This window comes from Protopterus annectens, chromosome 8.part0, assembly GCF_019279795.1.
Source record: "Protopterus annectens isolate FY-2018-M chromosome 8.part0, PAN1.0, whole genome shotgun sequence".
Classification (NCBI taxonomy): Eukaryota; Metazoa; Chordata; order Ceratodontiformes; family Protopteridae; genus Protopterus; species Protopterus annectens.
Genome location: NC_056741.1, coordinates 908,105,249 through 908,125,135, shown reverse-complemented (window position 1 = coordinate 908,125,135; position 19,887 = coordinate 908,105,249).

The following is a 19,887-nucleotide window of genomic DNA, read 5'->3' as shown; positions in this document are numbered from 1 at the left end:
TAAACCCTTTCTACACATTGCTTTTTTTTATATACTTTTTTACTATTTTGAATGTTTAAGTGTTCGATCTGTAAAGGTCGACCTTTACAGATTTGAACATTTAAGCATTCGTTCTAGTAATATAGACCCTTAAAATATAATCTACTGGAAAAAAAAAAAAACTCCTACATGCCATGTCTTTATACTAAACTCAGGAAGTGAGTTAAGAAATACATGAGGGAAGGTATACAATGGCACTGCTTTGTCAAATGAAAAACATTCAAACTTCAATACTTTCTTAAACCCATCAGTCTTTCCTACCTTACCATCTTACTGTACTTTTGGACTCTACAATCATGTGCAATATTACTGTCCACTACAAAAGGTTCCATAATGAAATGTCAGGACTCAAAGTGCAGAGTCCCAACATGTTAAAAACAAAGACAAATTGCAGAAGAGCAAATATTGAATATCACTCTTCTCTTTAAACTTATTTTTTGCAGGAACAGGCAAGCCCCCCCACCCCACCCCCAAACATATATACACCAATTTAGAGATCACCATACCTCAGAGAAAAGTGAATCTGACAAATGGCAATCTTGGACTTGGTACATGCAAGTCAATTTTTTCGGCGATTCAGTCTCAACATCTGGGGACTTGGCAAAGTGGGGCCAGAGATTTCAAGTGGCTACCCACTACAAACCTCCCCTCTTATCGCAGCCTAATCTCCATTCCCCTCAATGCTTCACTGCCATTTAATTGCTTCCTTACTACTACTACTACCACCACTAACAACTATTAATTTTCTTTTTTTCTTATTGAATGAAATGAAAATGACATTTGTGTGGGTTGTAGGGCTTTCAAAACTACTGCCATGCTTACCTTTAATACTCCTTCCTCCACTCTTCCTTTCAATTTTCATTTAACCTTAATTTTAGGATTTATACATCTAGATATTTTAAGTCCATGGGCTATATACTTGTAAATATGCTTCATTAATTTTTTTTCCTAATTTTGGTTACACTCATAGCTCTATGATATGTTTTCTGTACACAGCATTTTGTTAATGTTACAGAGTTGTGTACACATGGTGTATCTACTGCTTTGTCTTTTTGCCTTTGCGACACAGGTCATGCCTTATAAAGTTCCTTGGACCAGTGCGCTTACCAAGTTACCAAATGGGAAAATAAAATAAATAAATAAATGTGAACTGATGAATAATACACTAAACATCTTAAACAGAATTATTTAATTTTAATAAGGTCTGATAACTATACAAACAGTTCCTTCACAGCTGTCCTTTGGAGATTAATGACAACGGTTAGCTTGGGAAACACTAAAATACAGATTTCTCCACAAAAGTGACCTTTTAAATGGTGTTTTACTACTAGGGTTGGCTCACAGAAGTGATGACTGCTAAGATGACAGTGTGGCATACACTGTAGTCTGAACAAGGGCACCCGCAGACAGGTACAAGGGGGTGCAATTGCACCCCTCCAGAATCTGCTGACTAGTTAATCTTTTAATTTAAAATTAAAAAAAAAGTTTTTGGGGCGTAAGAACGCCCTTCAAGTCCAGGCGCAGATGGTGACATCATTGCGTGGTGCACAGTTTGCGAGCAGGAACTGAAACAGACGGTTTCAGGTTTGCGATGGATTTACTTTACCTGCGAGGAGGACTTCACTGAAGATAACAGATGGGACGCTTATCAGAGTGCATAAGGTAGGTAGGTGTGTGTGTGTGTGTGTAAGAAACCATTCCAAACTTGTATATTCCTTAAAGAGGATGCTTTAGTACTTGATGTACACTTAAGAAGGGATTTGTTAAGTAAAGAAATACAAGTGTCTTAGAATGCTTATAACACCACAAAGCTGAAGATGTTTAGACATGATAGAAACATTTTATTGCTTTGACACTGCTAAAATATATTTAAAAAGTCATAATTTCATAAAAACAGTGCAGATTACTAATTGTTGGTTGAGTCTCATTTGTTCAAATCACATTTGGTCAACTCCTTTGTGACATGATTTTAGTGTGCGTGTGTGTGTGTGTAATACCCCAGGTGCTACATGGTGGTGGGTAGAGAATAAAGCTTGAACCCTGTACCTTGGGCCCAGGTGGCAAGAGCCTGAATTCCCTACCCACCACCATTTGTAAAACTGTTGCAGATTTTTCCCTCATACTTGCTCTGTTCCTCATAAAATCTGTGGTTTCTGTATTTTTGTGTCCTTGCAAAGCCAGTAGTGCATTGATGCAGCGGTAGCATTGTTGCTCGACAGCTACATGTTCTCTGGTTTGATTCTTGGCTGGGGTGCCTTACCTTCTGTGGAGAGTCTGTATGCCCTCCCTGTTTTTGTTTCCTCCCATCTTACAAAGACGTGTCTGTCTGGAGTGTTTCTCCCTGGGCCTCTGCTAAAAAAATTAGCTTTTGTTCCAAGTCAGACTTTCCTGGTTAACAAATGTTAAAAATGACATGCATTTGAATATCAGACTTCATATTCTTCAGAAAGTGCATGGTAACACAAAAGCTTTTATTCTAGCAATTTTCTAAGTGTATAAAATGAATATTTGAAATCTGTCCCTATTTTTGGGACTGTATTCCCCCATTATTGGCTTCATCCAGGTTTTGTGCTAAGGTTGAGAGCTATGGTAAGAACTGAATATGTTTGGGGGCTATATTCCCCCATTACTGGCTTTGTCCGGGTGTTTTTTGCTAAGAGGATGAGAGCTATGGTGAGAACTGAATTCACTGAATGTTTGGGGGCTGTATTCACCCATTATTGGCTTTGTTCAGGTGTTTTGTGCTAAGAGGTTAACAGCTGTGCTGTGGTAAGAACCAAATTCACTAAATGGTAGCCATTTAAGTTTCTGTCTTCCTCTTTCACAAAACAGCTGATTTAGCATAGTGGTATGTTGCTCTGACTGTTTTGCATAGGGTCCCCTGGGTTCAAGACATGGCAGTGAAATGTATGGTGGTAACGTAGCATTTTATTCTAGCAACTTTCCAACATTATACAAACAATGTTTAAAACGTGTCCCTGGTTTTTGGCCTTTTGTCCCCCCCCCCAATAAATTTTGGCTTTTTCCAGATTTATTGTGCTGCAAAGTTCAGAGATACAGCTGAGTATCGAGTAGATTTTACAAGGAGCCGAGAGCTGCAGGGGAACAAAAGTTTAGTGCTGCTTATGCTTAGGCTGCTTGCATTGTTAATAGCACAACAGGTAGTGTACTTGCTTTTGATGCTGAAGGCTGTGGGTTCTACTCCCACAGCAGGTAGATGCATTACTGATACTGTACTGTGTTGTAAAGGGGGTTCTCCTTTTTGGCAAACATACCTAGTAACTATGAACCTGTTATCAGTTTGCTATCCATTCCCTATTGCGATATTACTAGCTTATCGTTTTTTTAATGCATGCAACATAGGCAATTTATTCAAGGGCAAAAGGCACTTTATTGCAGATGAAACAATGACATATAAAGCTGTTTGCTAGCAGCAACCTCTTTATTACAGATTTCTTTAATGTGGATTTTACTAATTCAGAGATTGTGCATATTTACTGATACTGGTGGACTATAGAAGGTTGAGTAGACTTTTTATGATGGAAATGTTCTGAATCGGGCAGTTTTGTCATTGGTGTATGCATTTCATTGTTTACTGGAAAAATGTTCAAAACAATAAATTTAAAATGCCCTCTAACAACTGTACTGTATTGTACAAGGAACATAATGCAATACAGTCAGGAAGGTGTATCAAAGATTATATATGCATGTTTCATGCTCAAGGGGCCTATGATTTTGAAAGCAGCCCAGAGTTAATCTTTATCTGCCACTGGCAAAATGTATTTTCTTTGAATGTGGGTTTCAATGCTGTTTCAATGCATGCGAGTTTCAAAGGCAGAGAAGTTTTAATGCTAAGTCTATTTTCATTGTGGGACTGCATTGCTTTGTTTAACAGATATCTATTAGGGTTTGTGCTGTAAAATGCAAAATAAAACTTTCAAATGAAATCTAAATCTTTGCAGAAGTAAAGCAGTATGCACATTACAGTGTATGGTAAATGGGGCAAAATAACTAAGTAATGGGGCATTGGAATGGCTGCAGGGGGGAGGCTCCATTCGACCATGATTTTGTGAGGGGGGGGGTAGCAAACTCAGACAGCCTCAGTTGAACTATACCTCTCAGTTGTCCATATTTTTGTAGAATGAATAGATATTTGCTTCTTATTTTTGGTTTGTTCCTCATAAAATTTGTGGTTTTCTAGCAAATCATTTAGGAATGAAGTCACTAAATGACAGACATTGAGTTTCAGACGTCATAACCTTCAGAAAAATGCATGCTAATGCAAGACCTGTTATTCTACCAACTGTCTTTTAAGTTTTTTACAAGAGCAATTTTCAGTAGTGTTTGTATGTTCCCCAAATATATTTGGCCCTGTCCAGATTTCCTGGATTAAGAGGTTGAGAGGTATGTGCAAATCACTTTGTAGAATTCGGAATATCCAAACCTCTCCATTGTCCCCAATTGTAGCTCAAAATGTTGCTCTCCCCTAATAATCCTTCCTCAAAATGGCAATTTTGGAAGAAAACATGGAGGGTTTACAATTATATCTAACTGTAATGATCAGAATGATTACTTTCATTTCAGAAATGCATGTAGATACATTTTGTTAGCTGCTCAAGTTAACAGTGTTAATATTAAAAAGGTGTCCCTTTTTTGACAGGTTCCCAGCTGTATTGTGTGGCAACTTTATATTTTTGCATCACATTTTTGGTCTGTTTTTCATAAAATTGTGGTTTTCTGGCAAATTAGTGGCAAGTCATTAAAGATTGAAGTTAGAAAATAATGGCAGACATTTGAGTTTCAGATTTCATACCCTTCATAAAATTCGTACTAATGCAAGACCTACTACTGTTCTATTATCTAAGTTAATAAGAGCAATATTCAAAAATTGTCCTTATTTTTGGGCCTGTGTCCCACTTCTAGTTCTATGTATGGCTTTGTCCAGATTTCTTGCTCTGAAGTTGAAAGGTATGAGTGTCAGAGCCATCACTGCCAGCCAGAGAGACATTTCAAATTGTGACATACTTCTTGCATCCCACTCCCCATTGTAGTGGCTCTGGATGCGTCCAAGGAAGGCAAGGAGAAGTTATGCAGTGCAAGTGTGCAGAGTATTCCCCCATCCAAGGTAGATCACAAGTACGACCGTGGCTTTTCATCTGTCCTTGATTTTGCAGAATGTTCTGGTTTTCTGTCATATGTTTTCATACTGTTGATTTATGCTTATTATTCAGGAAATGCATGCTGTCACAGTGTCCTGTTGCTCTGTTTAAGTAGCAATGATTTAATGACCATCAGGTAAGCTTGTCGGAGATTGTAAGATGCAAGTAAGCTTTAATAAGGAGACTGTTAAAGAATTACCAGCATTGAAAGCCTTTTTGTTGCTGCCATGCCAAAAATATTTACATAACTAGATAATGTATAAGCCTTTGGTATTGAAATGCATATGACAGTATTTGTAATAAAAGGACAGGATTACAATATTTTCAGAAGCTCATTACATTTGTTGGAGACTAGCAGTCATCTTTGCAGGCTTACCCGTAAACTAAACAGAATGCCAGTCTATCATGTGTGGTCCATAACTTGTGCAGGAATCCTTTAAGCAATTTATCTTGAGCTTGTTTCTTGCTTGCTGTTCATTTTTTACTTTGATCACGTCTTCCCCATGAACCAAGTAGATAGTTGTGTCAAGCAGCAGGTATTTTTTGGATAAGAAACAAATATTGTCTGTATAAGAAGGAGGTAAGCATACCCCTCAGCAGTCCAGGTTTTTGGAGAATGTCCAGATTTTTTGCCCCATATTCTACCTAAAAAGGATTGAAGTTGTTAAATAATGACAGACATTTGAGTTTTAGATGTCATATCCTATAGAAAATTGCATACCATCATCATCTTCTTTCGGTCGCCACAGCGGATCATCTGTTTCCATTTCTTCCTGTCTGCTGCATCTTGCTGTCACACCAACCAGCTACATGTCCTCTCTCACCACATCCATAAACCTTATTTTAGGCCTTCCTCTTTTCCTGTTACCTGGTAGCTTCATCTTTAGCATCTTTTTCCCAATATACTCAGCATCCCTCCTCAGCACATGTCCAAATCAACGTAATCTTGCCTCTCTGGCTTTGTCTCCAAACCTTCCAACCTGGGCTGACCATCTAATATACTTATTCCTAATCCTGTCCACCCTCGTCACACCCAGTGCAAATCTTAACATCTTTAACTCTGCCACACCCAGTTCAAACTCCTGCCTTTTTGTCAGTGCCACTGTCTCCAACCCATATAACATAGCTGGTCTCACTACCCTCTTGTAGACCTTCCCTTTCACTCTTACTGGTACTCGTCTGTCACAAATCACTCCTGACACACTTCTCCACCCACTCCATCCTGCCTGTACTCTCTTCTTCACCTCTCTTCCACACTCACCGTTACTCTGAACTATTGATCCGAAGTATTTAAACTCATCCACCTTCGTCACCTCTACTCCTTGCATCCTCACCATTCCTCTAGCCTCCCTCTCATTCACACACGTATATTCTGTCTTAGTCCTGCTGACCTTCATTCCTCTTCTCTCTAGAGCGTATCTCCATCTCTCCAGGGTCTCCTCCACCTGTCCCCTACTCTCACTACAGATGACAATGTCATCTGCAAACATCATAGTCCACGGGGACTCCTGTCTGATCTCATCTGTCAACCTGTCCATCACCAGTGCAAATAAGAAAGGGCTCAGAGCTGACCCTTGATGTAACCCCACCTCCACCTTAAACGCATCTGTCACTCCCACTGCAGACCTCACTGCTGTCGCACTACCATCGTACATATCCTGTACCACTCTTACATACTTCTCTGACACTCCTGACTTCCTCGTACAATATCATAACTCCTATCTAGGCACCCTGTCATATGCTTTCTCTAAGTCTACAAAAACAGAATGCAACTCCTTCTGACCTTCTCTGTACTTCTCCATCAACACTCTCAGAGCAAACATCGCATCTGTAGTGCTTTTTAACCAGCATGAAACCATAATGCTGATCACTAATCATCATGTCCCTTCTTAACCTAGCTTCCACTACTCTTTCCCATAACTTCATGCTGTGACTGATCAATTTAATCCCTCTGTAGTTACTACAGATCTGCAGATCACCCTTATTCTTAAAAATCGGTACCAAAACACTTTCTCCATTCCTCAGGCATCCTCTCACTTTCCAAGATTTCATTAAACAATCTAGTTAAAAACTCCACTGCCATTTCACCTAAACACCTCCATGCATCCACAGGTATGTCATCTGGACCAACAGCCTTTCCATTCTTCATCCTCTATATAGCTATCCTTACTTCCTCCTTGCTAATCCACTGCACTTCATGATTCACTATCCGCACATCATCCAACCTTCTCTCCCTCTCATTATCTTCATTCATCAACCCCTCAAAGTACTCTTTCCATCTCCTCAACACGCTCTCCTCACTTGTGAGTATGTTTCCCTCATTATCCTTTATCACCTGCACATCTTTCCTAGCTTGGTCCCTCTGTCTAGCCAATCGGTAAAGGTCCTTTTCTCCCTCCTTAGTGTCCAACCTTTCATACAACTCTTCATACGCCTTATCCTTAGCCTTCACCACCTCTCTCTTTGTCATGCACCTCATCTCCTTATACTCCTGTCTACTTTCTTCATCTGTCTGACAATCCCACTTCTTCTTTGCAAACCTCTCTCTGTATACTCTCCTGTACTTCCTCATTCCACCACTATGTCTCCTTATCGTCCTTCCTCTGTCCAGATGTCATACCAAGCACATTTCTAGCCATCTCCCTTACTAGCTCTGCTGTAGTTACCCAGCTATTTGGTAACTCTTCACTGCCACCCAGTGCCTGTCTTAACTCATCCCTGAACTCCACCTCACAATTACCCTTTTTCAATTTCCACCATTTGATCCTTGGTGCTGCCCTCACACTCCTCCTCCTCCTCTTCTTCTTGATCACAGTCATCCTACAAACCACCATCCTATGCTGCCTAACTACACTTTCCCAGGTCACCACTTTACAGTTTCCAATCTCCTTCAAACTGGCCCTCCTACATAAGATATAATCCACCTGTGTGCATCTTCCTCCACTCTTGTATGTCACCCTATGCTCCTCCCTCTTGTTAAAATACGTATTCACCACAGCTATGCCCATCCTTTTCGCAAAATCCACTACCATCTGACCTTCTGCATTCCTTTGTTTAACACCATACCTACCCATCATTTCGTCATCCACTCCTCTGTTCCCTTCACCAACATGCCCATTGAAATCTGCTCCAATCACCACTCTCTCACCCTTGGGTACAGTCATCACCACTTCATCCAACTCACTCCAAAATGTTTCTCTCCCATCCATCGCACACCCAACTTGTGGAGCATATGCACTAACAACATTCATCATTACACCATCAATTTCCAGCTTCATAAACATCACTCTATCCGACACTTTTCAACTCCAAAAACACTCTTGGCATACTGTTCCTTCAGGATAACTCCTATGCCATTTCTCCTCTCATCCACACCATGATAAAACAATTTGAACCCACCTCTGATACACCTAGACTTACACCCCTCCCATCTGGTCTCTTGCACACACACTATACCAACCTTCCTTCTGTCCATCATATAAAATGCATACTAACATAAATCATATTATTCTAGCAATGTTCCAAATTCATGAGAGCAATATTTATAATCTGTCCCTATTTATGTTGGGCTTTGTCCAGATTTCTTGCAGAGGTTGAGGTGTGTGAGAGAAAGTGAAATGCCCTATTTAGAGTTAGCAGGTGGAATTTATTTTCAAGTGTATTTTCAAGGAATTGTGAGCTTCAAGGGAAGAGAAGTTTACTGCTGCTCATGCTAAGTCTACTTAAAATGTGTAACTGTTTTGTTTAGCAAATGGTATCATTATTGTGGTATAGAATTTTAAAGCAGTGTTAGTACACTAGGTAGCATACTTGCATCTTGATGCAGAGGGCTATAGGTTCTACTCCCACAGCATGTAGATTTGTATTTTAAGGGGGTGGCGTGCTGCAGTCCTGGCTATGTCCTCCTTTGGATGAGATGCCTAATAACTATGAACTTGTTTTTCAGCTTACCACCCATTCTGTATTGCAAATTTACTAGCTTACCATTTTTAATGTAACATAGGCAATGTATTCTTCAAGGGCAGCAGGCACTGAATTTGTTGATGAAATGCTGAAATATAAAGTTGTTTTCTAGCAACAACCTCTTCATTAGTTTCAGATCTCTATAATGTGGAATTTTTCAGATGACTTTTACTTCTGCACAGATTGTGCATACTGACTGATACTGATGGATTGCAATGATAAAAGTTTAAGTGGCCTTTTATGGTTGAAATGTTTTGAATTGGACAGTTTGTCATTATTGGCCCATATGTTTTGTTTCATTGCTTGCTGGAGAAACATTCAAAACTATAAATTTAAAACACAGTCTAACAAGTGGTGCTGTATTATAGAAGGGATATAATTAAATTATTTTATATTATAATTAATACAATCTGTATATATTATAATCGTGCATAATCATATGTATAAATATGTACACTTCTTATGCATGGCTACTCTTGCTCATCACAGTAACAGGAAGGCTACTGTAATGGCTGTGTCAAGAAAAAAGGTCTAATGCTTTTAGTTAAGCATATAATGAAGTTGCTCACATCAGTGATAATGCAGACCCAGTTTCATATACCTAAGGGTCAATCACACAAAATCAGAAAACACCCAGAATTTCCCTTGCCCACTCAGTAAAACTAACCTTGAAAAAATAACTAATAATGTGCATATATTTGGGCTATTGGAATTATCGATAAAAAGATGAAGTGATGATTTGCAACTATGTCAATGTTAGGATTATGAAGAAATGCTTGATTAAGCATTAATTAAAATATATACATAATTTAGTGAATGCACACAGTTTAAGTTAAATACAGCTATAACGTGTCGTGCATTCAGAGCACAGAATGCCAGCTTTTATTTAAACAGCAACTTGTGTTACTGAAAGCTAATCTTGGAAGCCAAAGAACACTAGTGTTATAAACTAATCTGTTTAAATCTGTATAATCTGAACAGGCTCATGGGACTCAGTGTCCTACATGAAAAATACTGAGCTAATGAACACTATTCCCCAGTAGTAGTTTCTAAGTCACTTACAAATAAATAAATAAAACAAGGGGAAGTATTTTGAGGTAAAACAAATATCTTGTCTTTATGGTAGGTAAAAAGTAAAACTCTGTTAGCACCCAAGTAAATAAAATGATTATTAGCAATGAATGAGAAATTATTCCAGTATAGAGAACTGAACAGCCAAGCCTTCTTGATCAGAATTCAAAAGGGCTTCCAGCTGAAAGTTCCCTTGAGTTAGTTGCAATGTACATGGGGTATGTAAAACAACTTATCACGGATTCCTAATTAAATCCAGATATCTGTAATCATTGTAGAAGTAAAGCATAAAACAGTATGCACACTAAGAATTTTGACAGTGTTTATGGCAACTGGGGAGAAATAACCAAGTAATGGGACCCTGTAATGGCTGCGTGGGGGAGGGGGCTGCATGAGTGGAGGGGTGGGGCTATGTGGGTGGAGGGGGTGTGGCTTTATGGGTGGGGCTCTGGGTGTGCACCCCCCTGCAAAAAATCCTGCGGGCTCCCTTGATTCTGAATGACCAGAATTGTTCACAAAACAAAGTGTATAATGCACTGCAAAGCAAAATCTTAAAGAAGGCAATCCTTTGCAAGGGGCTGAATGCCCAAATAAGGATCATAATAAAGGCATAGTTGGACAAAATATCTGTTATGCTTGCATTTTATTCACTTACTTCGCACTGCAAATCACAGTTCTAGTGCTTCAGATAAAAGCAGACATCTGCAAAGAAAATCTTAGTTAAATATCTTACCACAAAGGCTACATCCTTTTGGAACACCAACCTCACAGGTTCATAGGTAGGTACTAGGCTATCAGCCCTAGGGCCCATACAAGCCTAGCCAAAAAGTGTACCCTGGCTTTCGCCACCCAAGAAAATTATTTTCCTGTGCCCCTGTCGAGCAGAGCCACAGAAGTGCTCCCCGGGGTGAATTTCCCATTTCCCATCCAATCATCAAGATTTTTCTTGAAGAGTGCTAATGAGGAGCTCTGTTTGACATAGATAGGTAGTCTGTTCCAGAGTATGGGAAGTCTCTGGGACAGGAATCTATCCCTCCAGCATGTTCTGTTTATTGTGGTGACAAGGTTAAGGTCCCTAGAGCGTGTAGCTTGGAGGGATTGGGATTTCTTTAAGTGGAGCATGTCCAACAGCTCTGGGTTTGACATAGCTTTGTATGTTACACAGAGATCGCCCCTGAGTAGGCGATATGCGATGGAGTAAAGCTGCAGTTTTTTGAGACTGTCTGCATAGGACATATGTTTCAGGCCAGTAATCCTCTTTGTGAGGTATTTCTGTGGTCTTTCCAGTTGTTGTAGATGTCTTGTGAGGTACATACCAAAAGGGGCGTTGTACTCTATAATGGGTCTAATGAGTGATGAGTAGAGGGGAACAATGACCTCTTTTTTTCTGGATGAGAATCCTTTTGTGATGAGATGAGCTACGTAGAAGGATTTCCTGACCACTGTGGTGATGTGATTATCAAAGGAGAGACTACTGTCCACCTGTGTCCCAAGGTCTCATCGCATTTTCGGCATTAAGTAGACTACCAGCTATGTGGTAGTTCATGGGTACAGAGTTTTTACCAAAGGGGATGACAATACACTTTTTGGCATTGAGCTTCAGGCCATGGCTTTGACACCAGGTATCTGTCTCATTGAGGCCCTTTTGTAGTTTGTCCACTTCGTTAGGAGTTTCAATTATGGCTCCTAGTTTGCAGTCATCTGCAAACTTTGTTAGCCAAAGACCTTCTGTGTTGGCCTGCACTTCAGAGAAGTAGATACCAAACAAGAGAGTACCAAGGACTGAACCCTGTGGTACTCCACTTGTCACTGGTCTGATGTCGGATTTGGAATCCGCTTTCACAGTGTGGGTTCTGTTAGTGAGCCAGTTGGCAACCCATCTTGTGACATAGGGATTTATACCTAGTTTGGTGAGCTTATCTATAATTCCAGAGTGGGGGATGGTGTCGAAAGCCTTGGCGAGATCTAGATAAGCTGTGTGAACCATTTTACCCTGATCTATGGCTTTGGTGACTGCTTCAAAGTCGTCAATTAGGTGTAGGAGACAAGATCTGCCTTTTACAAATCCAAACTGTGTAGGGTCCAGAATTTGGAGATTACCAATGTCTTTGTTTATGAGTTCCATGATGATACGTTCCATGGCCTTGCAGACCAGGCTCATTAGGCTAATGGGTGGGTAGTTCCCAGGGTCCATCGAGGCTCCCCCTTTGTGGAGTGGGATAACTGTCGCGGTGCGCCATTCAGTGGGTACAAAGCCTGAGGTGAGGCTATGATTGAACATGGTACTTAGGTAGGGTGCCAGTTCATTCTGTAGTTCGTGTAGAACGCAGCCTGGGGTATTGTCAGGTCCCATGGATGCTGTGTTCTTGGTTTTGGAGAGTGTGTTTTTTACCTGTGCAGCCGTGATTATAGGAATTTTGCATTCTTCAGGTATAGAGATGGGCCCTCTAGGGGGTGAGAGGGAGGGAGGGTAAAGTTAGCACTGAACCTATCTGCTAGGATGTTGGCAATATCAGTTGGTTCTGTATATTTAGTGCCATTATGCTGCAACTCAGAGCAGATCTGAGTGCTCCCATTTAGATTCTTGACATAGCTATAGAATGCTTTGTGGTTGCCTTTAGAGTCAGTGGCAATTTTGTTTTCGTAACTAGCTTTGGAGGATTTTATGAGGGATCTCAGCTTCTTACTGAGGTTGACCAGGGAGTTCCTCCAGTCATGGGATTTTACTCTTTTTGCAACAGTTTCTTTCTTCTGTTGTAGAGTTTGTTTATGGCAGAGGTCCACCAGATTGGCTTCCTTTTTTTAGAGGATAACATCTTGGTTCTATTAGGGATAGCATGATCCATACAGTCGTGTAAGTGCTTATAAAGTGCATTTGTGTAGGATTCGGCAGTCATACCTCTATTGTCCATCTGCATGGGTGTCATGAAGTTTGCCACTTCTGTCTTAAGAAGTGTGAAGTTGGCTTTTGAGAAGTTTTTTACGATGGTTTCCCTAACTGGGGCTGGGGGTGGGATGTGGATGTCTAGGCTGATTAGCTTGTGGTCGGACCTGACCAACAAGGAAATGACCTCTGGTGTGGAACACCGGTTTCCAATGTTGGTAATGACCAGCTCTAGGATATTGCTGCCCCTGGTGGGGGTGTGAATAAGTTGATCCAAGGCGTTGGAATTTATGAATTCTAGAAAACGTTGAGCAAAAGAGTTGGTACAGGAGTAGTTTTCCCAGTTAATGGTGGGGTAGTTGAAATCGCCCATTATTAGGGTGTTGGGTTGTACCCTAATACTTTCCAGTGTATCAAGAAATGAGGAGTGTGAATCCTGGGGCATGGTGGGGGGCCTGTAGCAAGCTACAATTTGGATTGCGGTCTTGCACAGAGTTAGTTGCACTTGGATAATCTCGGATGCATTATGCTGTGCAACTAGCCTGAAGGTGTGGATATCCTTAATGAATATGGGCACGCCTCCACCTTTAGTGCTTCTTTCTGGGTTAGGTGGCCGAAAAGTACAGTTTTGTACCTACCATAAATGTAGATGTCCGATAGGTATGCATCTGCAGTCATAACAAATGGGTTGTCCTGCCTCAGGCAGCCCTTCGGTCGGCCGGATTCCAAAGTCTGGGTCTGGCCTCGGCTGATGTCGCACTTTCCCCGACGTCAGAGCTTCTGGGGTATAAAGGCATCAGCCGACTCCATCTTCCTCAGTGTTTCTTGCCCCAGATGCCAGGTGCCCTCTAGGAAGGCTAAATTTGGATAAAAGTTGAAAATTCCAAACAGTAGCAAACAATATATATATATATATATATATATATATATATATATATATATATATACATATACATACAAACAAATACACCATAATAGATTCCCCCAGCTAGCTGAAAAAGGGGTAAGCACCCTAGGAGTACCACAGAGGGGAAGGAGGGAGGGTAATCCTGACTGCAGATGCATACCTATCAGACATCTACATTTATGGTAGGTACAAAACTGTACTATGTCCTTCAAGGATGCATCTGCAGTCATAACAAATGGGTAGAATACCATAGCCAAACTGGGGGAGGGGGTACTAAGAAAAGGATGGTGTAGTTAAGATCCCCTGTAAAACTGCAGTTGCAAAACCTGCTCGGGATCTGGAGTATAAAGGTAGATTGTAATGCTTGGCAAATGTATGCACGGAGCTCCAAGTAGCAGCTTCTAAAATGTCCTTAGTAGCCACCCCTCGTAGGAAAGCTGTAGAGGTGGCAGTGGCTCTTGTGGAGTGAGGCCTGATATTTTCAGGAGTTGTCTTTCCATGAAAAGAATAGCAGAAACGAATGCAATTTCCTATCCATTTTGAAATTGTCTGTTTGGAAATTGCTTTTCCTTGCACTCCAGTTGCATATGCTACAAAAAGTTGGTCAGTTTTTCTGCTGGTTTTAGTTCTGTCCAGATAGTAGCGTAGTTGTCTGTGTACATCCAAGGTGTGCAATAGTTTTTCCCCCTTGTTCTGTGGGTTAGGGAAGAACGTAGGCAAATGAATAGCTTGGTTCAAGGATACTCTGGAAACCACCTTTGGCATGAAAGTAGGATTGGTTCTCAGAGACACTCTATCCTGGTGGAAAATAAGGTAAGGCTGCACTGCCATTAGTGCCTGTAACTCGGATACTCTTCTTGCTGAAGTGATTGCTAGAAGGAAAGCAGTTTTACAAGATAAGAACTGTAAGTCTGCTGATGCTGCGGGTTCAAAAGGGGGTAGTGTTACTTTTTCCAGCACAAAATTGAGATCCCATGCAGGCAGAGGTGGTTTCCTAGGAGGTTTTACATTTTTGATCCCTCTTAAAAATTGTCTGAGGAGAGGGTGAGAGAAGATAGGAGGATCCATATTGTACTCTGCTGAAATTGCTGAAGCATGAATCTTAATGGAAGAGTAGGACAGGCCATTGTGGAACAGTTCTGCTAAGTATTCTAGGATGTGTGCTAGGTTTGCCAGTGTGACATTTGTACCCTTTGATGCGCTCCAAATGAGGAATCTCTTCCATTTAACTGAGTATGTCTTTCTTGTGGAGGGTCTGCGAGCCTCCAGGATAATGTCCTTCACCCTCTGAGATAAGACAGTTTGGTTTTGTTTTAAGCAATTTTCCAGGCAGTTAGCTGCAGTGTTTTCAAGTTTGGATGCAGGGTCTTGAAGTTGTTCTGCGTTAGAAGTAGAGGCCATAGGGGTAGAGGCCATGAGTTCATCCGAGACATGCTTCTCAGTAGCGGATACCAATGCTGCCTTGGCCAGTCTGGAGCTATTAGTATCACCTTTGGCTGTTCCTCCCTGATCTTCAGTAGAACTTTGTACATCAGTGGGAGAGGTGGAAAAGCATACACTGTTAGGGCATTCCAGCTGAAAGAGAGGGAGTCCACCCTCCAGGCTTGTGGGTGGTATACTCTTGAGCAGAATTTCTTCAGTTGGTGGTTGAGTGGGGAGGCGAACAGGTCTATCTCTGGCATTCCCCATTTGTGTGTTATGAATTTGAAGATGTCTGGATGCAGCATCCATTCGTGAGCATCCGTGGTAGTCTGCTTAAGCTGTCTGCTAGTGAATTCTCTTTTCCTGGTACGAAGTTGGCCTGCAGTTGGATGTTGAGATTCAGGCCTAGGTTCCACAGATCCATTGCCATCCGGCATAGAGGGTAGGAATGAGTGCCTCCCTGCTTGTTTATGTACCACATGACTGTGGTGTTGTCTGTCCTCATCAGCAGATGCCCTTGCTGGAGGAATGATTCGAATGCCTCGATTGCAAGCTTCACTGCCAGCATCTCCTTTAGGTTTATGTGCAAATTCAGCTGTTCTTGAGACCATAGGCCTTGGATACACTTGTCTTCCATGTGTGCTCCCCATCCTAGGTCTGAGGCGTCCGTGGTGATGGTCTGACTCGGTTGTGGTTTCTTGAAAGGCAACCCTCTGTTGGACTGGCAAGCCTGAGCCCACCACAGGAATTCCTTTGTCAGGCATGGAATGATTGGAATCAGGTTTTCTAGACTGTGCCTGTGTTGAGACCATACATTCCTTAGGTACCATTGTAATTTCCTCATATGCAGCCTGGCATGTGGGATCAAGATTATGCAGGATGCCATGCAACCCAGGGCCTGCAGGACTTTCCTTGCAGTACGCTGAGTTTGTCTTGTCAAAGCCATGAAATAGACTGGGAGTTGCTTTTGTTTTTCTTCTGTGAGAAAAGCCATCTGAGTTATTGTGTCCAGATCCGCACCCAAAAATGTTATCCTTTGGGATGGCACTAGTCGTGACTTCTGGATGTTGACTGTGTATCCCAAGGCCTGTAACAGGTGTATGACATAGGCCAAATCCTTTATTAGTTTTGTCTTGCTGTCCGCTTGTATTAGGCAGTCGTCCAGGTATGGGTAGATTTGAATTCCCTGGAGCCTGCAGTGTGCAATTACTGATGCCAGGCATTTCGTGAATACTCTGGGTGCAGTAGATAAGCCAAAGAGCAATGCTGAGAATTGATAATGCTCTGATCCTGCAAGAAATCTGAGGTGTCTTCTGCAATCTGGTCATATAGGGACGTGCAGGTATGCCTCCTTGAGATCTAGAGTCACCAGCCAAGACTCCTTGCCCAACATGGGAAGAAGTTGCTGTAGGGTCAGCATCTTGAACTATGGCACAATGAGATATGTGTTTAGTGCAGACAAGTCTAGAATAGGCCTCCATTGGGTTTCTTTTCTTGGTACAAGGAATAGTCTGGAGTAAAATCCTTGGCCTTGTTCCATAGATGGTACCTTTTCTATTGCTTTCATCTGAAGTAAGTTGTTGATTTGTCTTAAAGCCTCTGGCTTCTGGTTTGGTGGAAGGTTTGGCATTCCGCTTCTTCTTGGTAAGGTGTGGAAGTGAAACCTGTATCCTTTGTCTATTGTTTGCAATGTCCATTTGTCTTTTGTAATGCAATGCCAGTTTTTCGAGAATAAAGCCAATTTTCCACCCAAGAGTGCTTCCAGTTGTTCCCTGGTAGGCGGAATCAGAGTCAAGTCATTGTGTATGTCCTGTGGAAGTGGTTGTAGTTGCAGCTGTGGCAATACTCCTCTGGTTGGCAGGTTGCCACTGACGACCCCTGTAGGCACCCTTTGATTGACCTCTGCCTCTCGGGTGTCTATTCCTGCCCCTCTGTGCTCTGGAGTTGTCTGGAAAGGACCAATTCTTTGAAGGCCAGTTTCTGCTGAACCTCGGAGGTTGGACCTGCAGAAAATCCTTTATTGCTTGCACAGATTTTGCTTTTTCTTCCACTTTCTTTAGACTCTCCTGTGCAGGGGAGCCAAATAAACTTTGTTTCTCCATTGGAGCATCTAGGACTTTTGCCTTGACATGGTCTGCAAGGATTGCTCTTTTAGCCAGGTGTGCCTTTGAATTACTGCCCCAGTCATAGCTGATCTAAATGAAGCCTCCAGTGCATCATAGCCACATTTTAAGAAATGATTACTGACCTGCTGAGAGTTGTGTACCAAATCCTGAAGGGACTTACGGTCTACAGGTTCAGGAGAAGAAAGCTTTTTATTAAGCTGATCTAACAAATATTCCTGGTACTGTATCATATGGAATTGACAGTTTAATGCCATGGCAGAAACAGTACCAGATGTATAAACCTTTTTTCCCCATCTCTCTAATGCTCTTGACTCTCTTTCAGAGGGTAGGGGTTTTTTGGCAGTGGCAGCTGCAACACCTTTAGGGCCCTGAGAAATAGTTTCTGGGTCTGCAGCATGGGCTTTATACAAATGGAAATGAGTATCCGGGACCCTGTAATATCTGTCAGGTTTGGCAGGGGCCGGGGGAAGAGAATCAGGGGCAGAACTAACATCATTATATGCATCATCAACTACAGTTAGCACAGGTGGTATGGCTAAGGGCCTATGCTGTGGCAAGTGTAAAAAAGTCCTTAGCCTTTTTCTAGAATCAGAAAAATCCTGGCCCTGCCATTGAAAATGTTCCCTCATTGAGTGCAAAGTCTCCCCAAAGGAAAATTCTTCTGGAGGGGAGGCAGAAGGAATGGAGTCTTCTGCATCTGAATCCTCATAAGGTGAGTATGGCCCTTCCTGATGGTCTGATAAATCAGATCCATCCGAGGAGTAATCAGAGGAGAGAGGTTCAGGGGGATCAGCCCTAGGCCTTTTATCTGGAGGAGGTTGGGAGGCCCTGTCTGGGTGAGGTTGGGAGCCCCTAATCAGAGATATAAGGTCCTCAGCAAGGCTGAGTATCTGAGAACTTGAGAAAGGCCTCTGAGAAGTAGATTTTGCAGGTAATTTTTTTGAAATTTTAGCTGCTTTAGCCCTTGAGAAAGCCTTAATAGACATAGAAGCAGGGGGCCTAGCTGCCCCACGTGCAGGAGTAGAAATGTCCAAAGGAATGGAGTCGGACAATTCTTGTGCGCTTGCTTCTTCGGTAGGGATTTCAGTAGCCGACTCAGCCGGGGCCTCTCTGGCCTCGGTTGTTGGAGGTATGATTTCGGTAGAAGTAAGGACTAAGGACTCTGTTTCAGCTGAAACAGACACACTCGCGGCAGGCCTAACCGTTGTTTCAGCTGAAACAGCGGGCCACAAGTGTCGGTCCTTTTCCTTGCGTTTTTTGGCTAAATGTGTAGTCGGAGTCTCCGACGGCATTTTATATGCAAAAGCGGATCCAAAAAACTCTTCTGCAAACTCCGACCGACGTCTAAGAGTCTGTCAGTTGAAGGAGGCACAGGCTAAACAAGCTGATACGTCGTGGTCTGGGCCTAAGCAAGGAAGGCAGTAAGAATGGAAATCCTTATGAGGTATTTGTTTCCCACAAGTTAAACAATTATTTACTTTGTCTGACATCGGCTGAGGCAAGAAAGAGTCCCCAATGGGGTACTTAGCTTTTTTAGAAATCTTCGGTAGCTGAATCTCTGGATCTGACCGACCGGCACTTGCGAACAGCTTCTGCTTCGGGCACCGCGCGGCAAGAAAGACTGAGGAAGATGGCGTCGGCTGATGCCTTTATACCCCAGAAGCTCTGACGTCGGGGAAAGTGCGACCTCAGCCGAGGCCAGACCCAGACTTTGGAATCCGGCCGACCGAAGGGCTGCCTGAGGCAGGACAACCCATTTGTTATGACTGCAGATGCATCCTTGAAGGACATGGTGTGGTATGAACTGAAGCCTGGTAATGCAGGGGTGCTCTCTGGAGATTTGAACCAGGTCTCTGTCACTGCACAGATGTCAATGTTCTCCATTTTAAGGAGTACCTCGAGTGAGTGCATTCTGAGGTTTAAACTTCTAGCATTGAGTAGCATTACCCTCAGATTTTGCTTGCTTGTACCTGTTACGGTGGTGAATTTGTCATTTGAACCTTGCCTAAAAAAGGCACTACAGGGGTTGCAAGAGTCTTAGCCAGTATCAGGAATCCTAAGGGCGACAGGTGCAGGCCATCTCTGGCAAAGCATCATGGACTGTCAATCGTGTCATCCCAGGCAGACAAATACTGGATCCCCTTAGAATGACACCAGAAGCTTAGCCAATTGTTGAAGTCAATCATTTTGTCCTTGTACTGTGATATCATTCTGGGTGATGGCAGGATGCTACTCATGGTTAGGGTCATACCTGTCTGGGATACAAGATCGGAGAGCTCCTCCACGTCTCTTTTCATGTAGCCCAGGGAGGTACGT